We start from the raw sequence: 9,293 nt of genomic DNA on the forward strand, positions 1-9,293 counted from the left end.
GGGATTTGCGGGACTGACTTGGGATAGACCTGGGTTTTTGGTACCGGAGAACCGTACTGGTAAAGGGTTCCTAAAGATGATAGGGCTGAAGAAAAATGCTGACTTGGAATGCTTGAAGAAATCCTACATACCCTTCGAATACCTATATAAGAGATATGGTCATAGCAAGTCCTACCATACCTTCTATGACGAGCTTTCTATCACTTCTCTGGGACACATCCACCGAAGAGTGTCCGTGTTCATTGTGTGCTTCTTGGGCCTGATAGTATTCCCGATGAAAAGGGAAAGAATCCATACTAGATTGGCCATGGTCGTCAAGAATTGGTGGAAGGGATCAATGGACAGACATACACTATGGTCCCCATGATCATAGCCGACATCTGCAGGGCTTTGGAGCGCTATCAAAGAGGGATCAAGCATTTCGAGGGTTGTAGCATGTTGCTGCAGTTGTGGTTATTAGAACATCTTCAAAGGGCGCAGTATCGCCAAGAATTTTCGCGAAAGGATTGGAATGACCATATTGCCTTCCATCACCACAAGCGGATGACTTACATTTCAAACAGGTTTGCTCAGCCAGAAAGTGCCAAAGAGTGGGTAGAGTTCTTCGACAATCTGACTGAGGAACAAGTGCAATGGATGTTTGTGTTATGCCCTACAGTATTACGTCGATGTTATGCTCTGCGGTAATATATTACGATGATGTTACCCTCTGCAGTAATATATTATTATTGATGTTACGTCCTGTAGTATTAAGTTACGACAGTGTTATACCCAGTAGTATTACATTACGGTGATGTTACACTTCGCAGTAATAAGTTACGACGATGTTTCACCCTACAGTATTTTACGTTAAATTTGTCGTAAGGTAATCGACATCAGTCCAAGGAAAAGATTATTTGGAGATTATAAGTATTGTAAGTGATTAGTAAATTCGTGAAGGTGAAAGGGGGAGCAAGTCAAAGAAAATAAATTTTGTCCAAGTTTGGCATTTTGGGATAAAATACGGCCCAAGATAAAATGCCCGGTAATTATGGACTAGTACCATACAAGGTACCACATGACCATAATAGTAAGGTATATAAGGTATGTGAAAAGTGAGTAATATTTTAGGCAAGTGGGAATAATTCTCAATTTTGTGGGTAATTAATTAATTATCGGGTAACGACACATTATCTAATTTATGTGGATTTGGACAAAGTTTGAACTATAAAGACGTGGCAGCCCACTAACTTAACAACGTGACTCTTATATTATACTTGAAAGGTGGCAAAAATTAGTAGACTATGTGCCATTAGTCATCAAAGTGGGTCCCACTCAATTTGACGATATAATGGTATCTTGTTATTCCTCCGCCAAATTCAAAAAACAGTAGTTGCAAATGTCATATGTAGTATTGAACTAAAAGAATCTAAGGCAATATTCATGCTTACATCCTTGTTTACACAAACGTGAAGCAGAATTAAGGGTAGCTGAAAATTAAGAAGGCAAGTGTATGAAGACATTAGCTGCCAACTATTTTCGAACAAATGGGAAGTACCATTTTATGTTGCTTCCAAAATGTGAATAATTGGTATTATCCTTAACTGCACTACTCCTAATTAGTGGGGCAGATACCAAACTTCTATACCGATCTTAAGATATAAGTAATCCCTCTGTGGAAAATGTGATTTCTTAGAAGCTTGATACTTCTATTTGCGCAGAAGAGGCCCCGGTTTCTCCTAAAAAAATAGAAATCAAGGAAGTAATTAAATAGATTCAGGTGCAATAATTCTCAACAGAATCGGCTCAGGTATGTTAAGGCTAAGATCTTCTTTCATTTGGCATGATCTCATCATTACATTCATATCCCGGATTTACGTATATTTTGCTAGTCTCGCAAATTGCATATATTTTCTTAGTGTTGTAAGTTATAATAATTTTCCTTATCGGGACTTCATATTCAGTTGAGTATTTCCTTCTTCCAGTCAAGAGAGTAGAGAAGTTACATATATACAGTATTAAAAGTATTTTCATTATAATCGAGCTATAATCGATGGGCAGGCCCCTATTGGGCAACCTCTGATCAAATAGTAAGTTATATGACGATCCTACTATGGCCGAGCGCTTATGAGCGAGCCCAGTTGGTCGAGATACAGAGCCTAGTATGGCCGAGCGCTTATGAGTGAGCCTACTACGGCAAAGCAGTTATATATATATACTGAGCCTACTGTGGCTGAGCACTTATGAGTGAGCCCAGTTGGTCGAGATACAGATCCTAGTATGGCCGAGCGCTTATAAGCAAGCCTACTACGGTAGAAAAGATATATATGTATACCGAGCCTTATAGGGCCGGAGAACTATTTTACTTACTATATTGAGAGAATTGAGTTAGTATCAGCAGGTAAGCATATCTTCAGATTATCTTTGACTTCCAGCTACTTGCAGTTATTATATTATCAGTTCAGTTTCAGCTTTTAGTATATTGTCTTACATACTCAGTACATTATTTCGTACTGACGTCCCTTTTCTGGGGGCGCTGCATTTCATGCGTGCAGGTTAGACAGACAGATGAGTACGCCTCTTCAATAAGTGTTGCCCGAGCTCAGCTTGATCGGTAAGATCCATGTCTTTCGGAGTTTCCGGGTCTAGATCCTTATGTATATCTTGTATATATACGTATATATGTTATGAGTAGGTTGGGGAGTTGTTCCGATCACAGTATATCAATCAGTAGAGGCTTGTAGACATATCTTGTCAGTTAGTGCAGTATGTTGGGCTTTCAGGCCTTGTATGTATATTTGGTTGGTTTGTCAGTTGTAATAAATATGACGGCCTTATTGGCCAAGCTTTATATTCATATTTAGTCAGAATTCGTTGTCGTCTTGCAATGTAGCCCATGGACAAAAGTATGACATCATATGTTCAGAGTCCCTTAGTTGCAAGTTGGTACGCAATGATAGGTAAGCCACTGGGTGCCGGCCTCGCTCCCCCAAGTTCGGGGCGTGACAGTTTGAATAAATCCAAACAGACGAATTCATCATCAGATCCAGGGATGCTACACACCTGGTGCTGATTAGGTTGAGAGAAATATACCCTTATGTCCCTATCCGAGTTATGAGGCAAGCAGGGAATAAGCAGGTTGTGCCCAGGGTTGCCAAGATGAGCCATTTCCGAGCGGACTTTCAGGACGACGACGTCCCTTACAAGTGCCAAGCTTAGCATATGTTGCACTGCAAGATCATTGTGGAAAAGAACACCATTGAGCTAGATAGGTATCATGCGGGGTGTGAACCTCTCTACCCAACATGGTTAGAGGACAATCTAAAGGGAATGGTGAGGCTAGGAGCCAGTCGAGGGAATAGGATCATAGATGAAGAAGCTGAAGCTCAAGTCAAATACAACAGACTGCGCAAGAGGGTCCACTACTCTGAGAATGAGCACTGGAAAATACACGAGAAAAATATGAGGTTGATCGACGAATGGAAAAAAATGGTTGTCACTTCCAATAGAAGGTTGGAATATCTGGAGTGAGAATTAGTGGAGCTGGAGGGTAAAATCATAAAAAGGATTGAGGATTGCTAGAATGCTGAAGGAAGTGAAGGAGGATATTTGGCTAGAGCCTACCTACTGCTGGGTCTGCGCGAGCTGGGAAACCTGTATGATGGAGTCAGGAAGATCGAATCTGGGGAAGGTCCTTTTGGGACCAAGTAGACTAGATTTATTTGCTTTCCTAAATGTAATAAGGCCAAGTGCCAATAGTGACTTACTTTTCTATTATCTTAGTGTCATTTGGGATTCGTGTATTTTCATATTATGAAATGAGGCATTTACTGGCATCTAAAGTTCTCCAAATTTATTTGTCGCTAGGCCTAGCTCATCAACAATGAGATTCCAAAATTAATACACGAATTTTACATTCCCGCAATATGTGTTTAAATATTGCAAACATTTTAGAATCCTTACTGACTTGTTTACCTTTTGTGTTTCCTTATTCTTTATTCCCATCCCCTAAGGTTGGTTCACTCATACTAGCATCATCAGCATATCACACCAGATCTAGAGGCCCTTAACCTCCTCCTCCTCCAAGTAATACAAAAGGCAAAAGAAAAGAAAAAATGGACGACTTAAGTGGTATTCGAAAGGAGAATGCTGAAAACGCAGAATCTTCAGACGGTTAGAGTACTCCAGCGCTAAATGATCTAGTCTTGAGGTTGGAACAAAAGATACTGGAGCTATAGGAGAGCATGAGCAGGTCCGTAACTTGGCAAACTTATCACTCACCCTGAATGTCCCCGACATCAACCAACAAAAGACAAAGAACCCAACACCTCCCTAAAACACACCAAACCAACATCCACAAAACCCTCCTACACCGCATCAAGATGCAACCCCACCCCAAAATCTCAATCCCATACCAATACCAACTCCGACACAACATCACCATCAACCAACTCAGTACCCACCAACCGCCGTTTATCACACTCCCCAGAATGCACCACAACCCATTCTAGATCCTCAAAACTCAATCAATGACCACCATTACACCCAGGCACCCGACACTCACCAAAACAACCCTATATACGTAGAAACCGTACCTCACTCTATCTAACCAACCTCCTATACACTAGAATCCTCATAGAAGGAACTACTAATTGAAAACATGGCTGAGAAACTCAAGAAGTTAACGAGTCGAGTTCAGGGTGTCGAAGGTGGCAAAGGAATAGAAGGTTTGAACTATGAAGACTTATGCATACAACCAGATGTAGAACTGCCAGAGGGTTACAAACCTCCCAAGTTCGAGATGTTTGACGATATAGGTGATCCCAGGGTTTATTTGAGGACTTATTGTGACAAGCTTGTTGCGGTCGGAAAGGATGAAAGGATCCGGATGAAGCTCTTTATGAGAAGTTTTACGGAAGATGCTTTATCATGGTACATCAGCCAGGATCCTAAGAAATGGTCCAACTGGGTGAGTATGGCATCTGATTTCATGGACCGATTTAGGTTTAACACAGAAAATGCACAAGATGTTTTCTATATTCAGAACCTTAAGAAGAAGCCCACCAAAACTTTTCGCGAGTACGCTACTCGTTGGAGTTTAGAAGCAGCCAAAGTCAGGCCATCTTTGGACGAGGAACAGATGAACAAGTTTTTCGTCAGAGCACAAGATCCACAATATTATGAAAGGTTGATGGTTATTGAAAATCATAAATTCTCTTATATCATCAAACTCGGAGAAAGAATCGAAGAAGGAATCAAGAGCGGGATGGTGAGAAACTTTGAGGCATTATAGGCCACAAACAAGGCATTACAATCAGGTGGCATATCAAAAAAAAGAGACGTTGGGGCAGTAATGGTGGCTCAAGGCCCGAAATCTCCACTTACATATCAAACACCTCTACCCATATACCAAGCACCGCTACCCACATATCAGCCGTCATTTCCCAGATATTCCTAACCAGCCACTTCCTATTATACCTATAATTCCCAACCATCTCATTTCCAGTCACCTCCAACTCGCCAAAATTTTCCAAGACCACAACCCAATTTTGACCGCAAGCCACCCAAACAGTACACCGCTATTGCTGAACCCATCGACTAGCTATATGAAAGGTTGAAAGTCGCTAGTTACGTTACCCCTATTCCTACTGTGCCATTAGAGAATCCATCCCAATGGGTCAACCCAAACAAAACTTGTGCATACCATTTTGGTATGAAAGGGCACACCATTGATGAGTGCCGAACATTGAAAGATAAAATCCAAACACTGATTGACAATAAGATTATACAGGCAAAAGAAGCTGCACCCAATGTACACAACAACCCTCTCCCTGATCATAGGGGTGGCGGGATACATGTGATAGAAATGGATGAGGAATGGGATCCTGAGGGGTCAATCGGGCTCATTCGAGAAAGCGATGACTTTAGACCTGCAGTCACACTTACTCCTATTGTAGTGCAGACTCAGTCACCGATCGAAGTTGAGGTACCTGCATCAGTTCCATTTGAGGTAGAGGTAGCTCCACCTGCGGCAACCCATGTTCCATTTGAAGTGGAAGTGGCCACGACTTTCACGATGACAGTATCAACCACACCTCCTTTCAACTAAAAAGCAATACACTAGGGTTATGTTGCTGGGGCTAGGCAAAAAGGAAAGGCAAAGATGGAGGAATTCGATGATGCGCAAGGAATGACTAGGACCGGGAGAATCTATACACCTGAACACTTGGGAGGACCAAGTAAGGATTCTTCTACAAAGCAGCCTGTCATTGAAATAGGTCCAGATGACCTTTGGAGGAAAGTACAAGCAAGGGAATACTCCATCAACGATCATTTGAATAAAACCCCAGCTCAGATATCCATACTATCATTGTTGCAAAATTCAGAGACACACAAGAATGCTTTGATGTAGGTGTTGAGTGAAGCTTATGTACCCAACAATATCACATGCGGAGAGATGGCCAAATGGTATGGTAGGTGCTGGAAATTCATAAGTAATCTTCCATGAAGATGAGCTACCATCTGAGGGGTTGAATCACAACCGAGCATTGCATATCACAGTGCAATTTGAAGACAAATTCATTGCCAGGGTCTTGATTAATGGAGGTTCAAGCCTCAACATTTGTCCGTTGAATACTCTGAAAAGATTGGGCAAAGGTTTCCATGAAATACAGGCAGGGAGCATGAACGTGAAAGCCTTCGATGGGTCTCAAAGGGCCACGATTGGGGAAATTAATCTTTGTCTGCAGATGGGTCCATCTTGGTTCGATGTCGAATTTCAGGTGCTTGACATATTAGCCTCATACAATATTCTGTTAGGCCGACCATGGATACATGCTGCCGGAGCTGTGGTTTCCACACTACACCAGGTCGTAAAATTTGAATGGAACCATCAGGAGGTGATCATTCACAGAGACAGGAGTAACCCCATTTACACCAGTCAAACCATCCCCGTTATCGGGAACAAAAGAAGACTAGGAGGGGAAACTTATCATCACACCAAACAAGTCAATGCCGTTGAGAAAGACAAATGGTAGAGTAGCAATATAGAAAGCATAATGGCATGGTCTAGGTATGAATGCAAAGGGTTAGGAAGAATTTCTAGGGTATTACTAAACCGATATAGTTGAAGCATCACGGTACTACCTTAGGGCTCGGATATCAGTATACATGGCAGGAGTATGATGATTGGTCGCCTCCATGGCGTGGACCTCATTACCTTCTGGAGCAACCAATGCCACATCTGGATCAGACTTTTCACTAAGCTGATACAATATGGGGAAATGCAGAAGAAGAAGCGTTAGCTGGGTCGAGGAATCTGTTTTTAGAGGATGAAGACACGGACTGCAGTGCAATAATTGAGGAGGAGTAGGAAGAAGGCCTCACTATTCAGATTGTGGAGAAGGGAGATGTTCTCAGGAACTAGACCGCCACACCATCCCGGGCCCGCCAAGTCCCTAGGTAGCTTGGCAGATTTTATTCTTATAGCCATTCTAGGTGTTTAAGATTTTCAGTAATTTTGTTTCTAAGATTCACTTGTTTCAAAATAAATGCTCGATTCATCGAGTCGTACTCGTTTGGATGTTTTAAGTCTTAATCAAATGCATTGCTCCTTATTATTTATTATTATCTTCCATATTCTTTCTTTCTACAGTGTTATTGTTACTTTTCCTAATGAACTGGTGACTGTGACATGTGATGAAGCAACGCAACATGATGACAGTGATTGAGATGAAGAAGATGAGATACCTGAGGAAGTTGTCAGGGAGGTTGAAAAATTTGAGAATAAGACTAAGTCCAACCTGGACGAAACCGAAGCAGTAAATTTGGGAAACACCGAGGCCGTTAAGGAGACTCGCATCAGCATTCACTTATCGCCGATAGAGAAAGAAGAATACATTCATTTTCTGAAGGAATATGATGACATTTTCGCATGGTCATATGATGACATGACTGATTTGAGCATGTCCATAGTGGCTCACAAGTTGCCTACTAATCTCATGTGTCCGCCAGTTAAGCAGAAACTCAGAAAGTTCAAACCAGATATGAGCCTGAAAATCAAGGAGGAAGTTACTAAGTAGATCAAAGCCAAAGTTCTCATGATTGTTGAGTACCCAACCTAGTTAGCCAACATTGTGCCAGTTCTGAAAAAAGATAGGAAAGTCATAGTATGTGTTGACTATTGGATTTAAATAGAGTGAGTCCCAAGGATGACTTTCTACTGCCAAACAAACACACCCTGATCGATAATTGCGCCAAGCATAAACTCCAATCCTTTGTGGATTGCTTCACAGGTTATCACCAAATTTGGATGGGCGAAGAAGATGCAGAAAAAACCTCTTTTACAAGATGATGCCATTTGGTCTAAAGAAATTTGGGGATACCTACATGAGATCCATGACAACCATCTTCCATGATATGATACATAAAGAAATAGAGGTGTTTGTGGACGACGTCATTATCAAATCTAAATGGGCCGCGGATCACATAGCGGACTTGAGAAAGTTCTTTGACATGCTAAGGAGGTACAACTTGAAACTGAACCCCTCAAAGTGTGCTGTAGGAAAGTTACTGGGATTCATTGTCAGTCGTCGAGGGATCAAGCTGGATCCGTCTAAAGTAAAAGCTATTCAGGAATTACCACCACCTAGGAGTAAAAAGCACGTGATGAGCTTCCTAGGATGTCTCAACTATATCAGCCGCTTCATAGCACAATCCACAATCATATGTGAACCCATCTACAAGATGCTGAGGAAAGATGTCGAGACAAGCTGGACCGAGGATTGTCAGAAAGCTTTCAACAAAATCAAGGAGTACCTGTCTACACCACCAGTTTTGGTACCACTAGAGTTGGGGCGGACTTTGCTACTCTATCTATCTGTGTTGGATGGAGCCTTCGGATGTGTTCTGGGTTAACATGATGAGACAGGGAGAAAGGAGCAAGCCATTTACTACTTGAGTAAGAAGTTCACACCTTACGAAGCACGGTACTCTCTGCTAGAGCGCACTTGCTGTACATTAACCTGGACGGCCCAGAAGTTGAGGCATTACTTCTGTGCTTATACTACATACCTCATATCCAGGATGGACCCTTTGAAGTACATATTTCAGAAACCCATGCCAACCGGGAAGTTAACCAAATGGCAGATACTATTAAGTGAGTTTGATATCGTCTACGTAACTCAAAAGGCGGTCAAAGGACAAGCATTGGCAAACCATCTTGCCGAAAATTCGGTGGGAGGAGAATATGAACCCCTAAAAATGTATTTTCCTGATGAAGAGGTGTCATTCGTAGGAGAGGACATTACCGAAGC

The sequence above is a fragment of the Nicotiana tabacum genome, chromosome 1, assembly GCF_000715075.1.
Source record: "Nicotiana tabacum cultivar K326 chromosome 1, ASM71507v2, whole genome shotgun sequence".
Taxonomy (NCBI): domain Eukaryota; kingdom Viridiplantae; phylum Streptophyta; class Magnoliopsida; order Solanales; family Solanaceae; genus Nicotiana; species Nicotiana tabacum.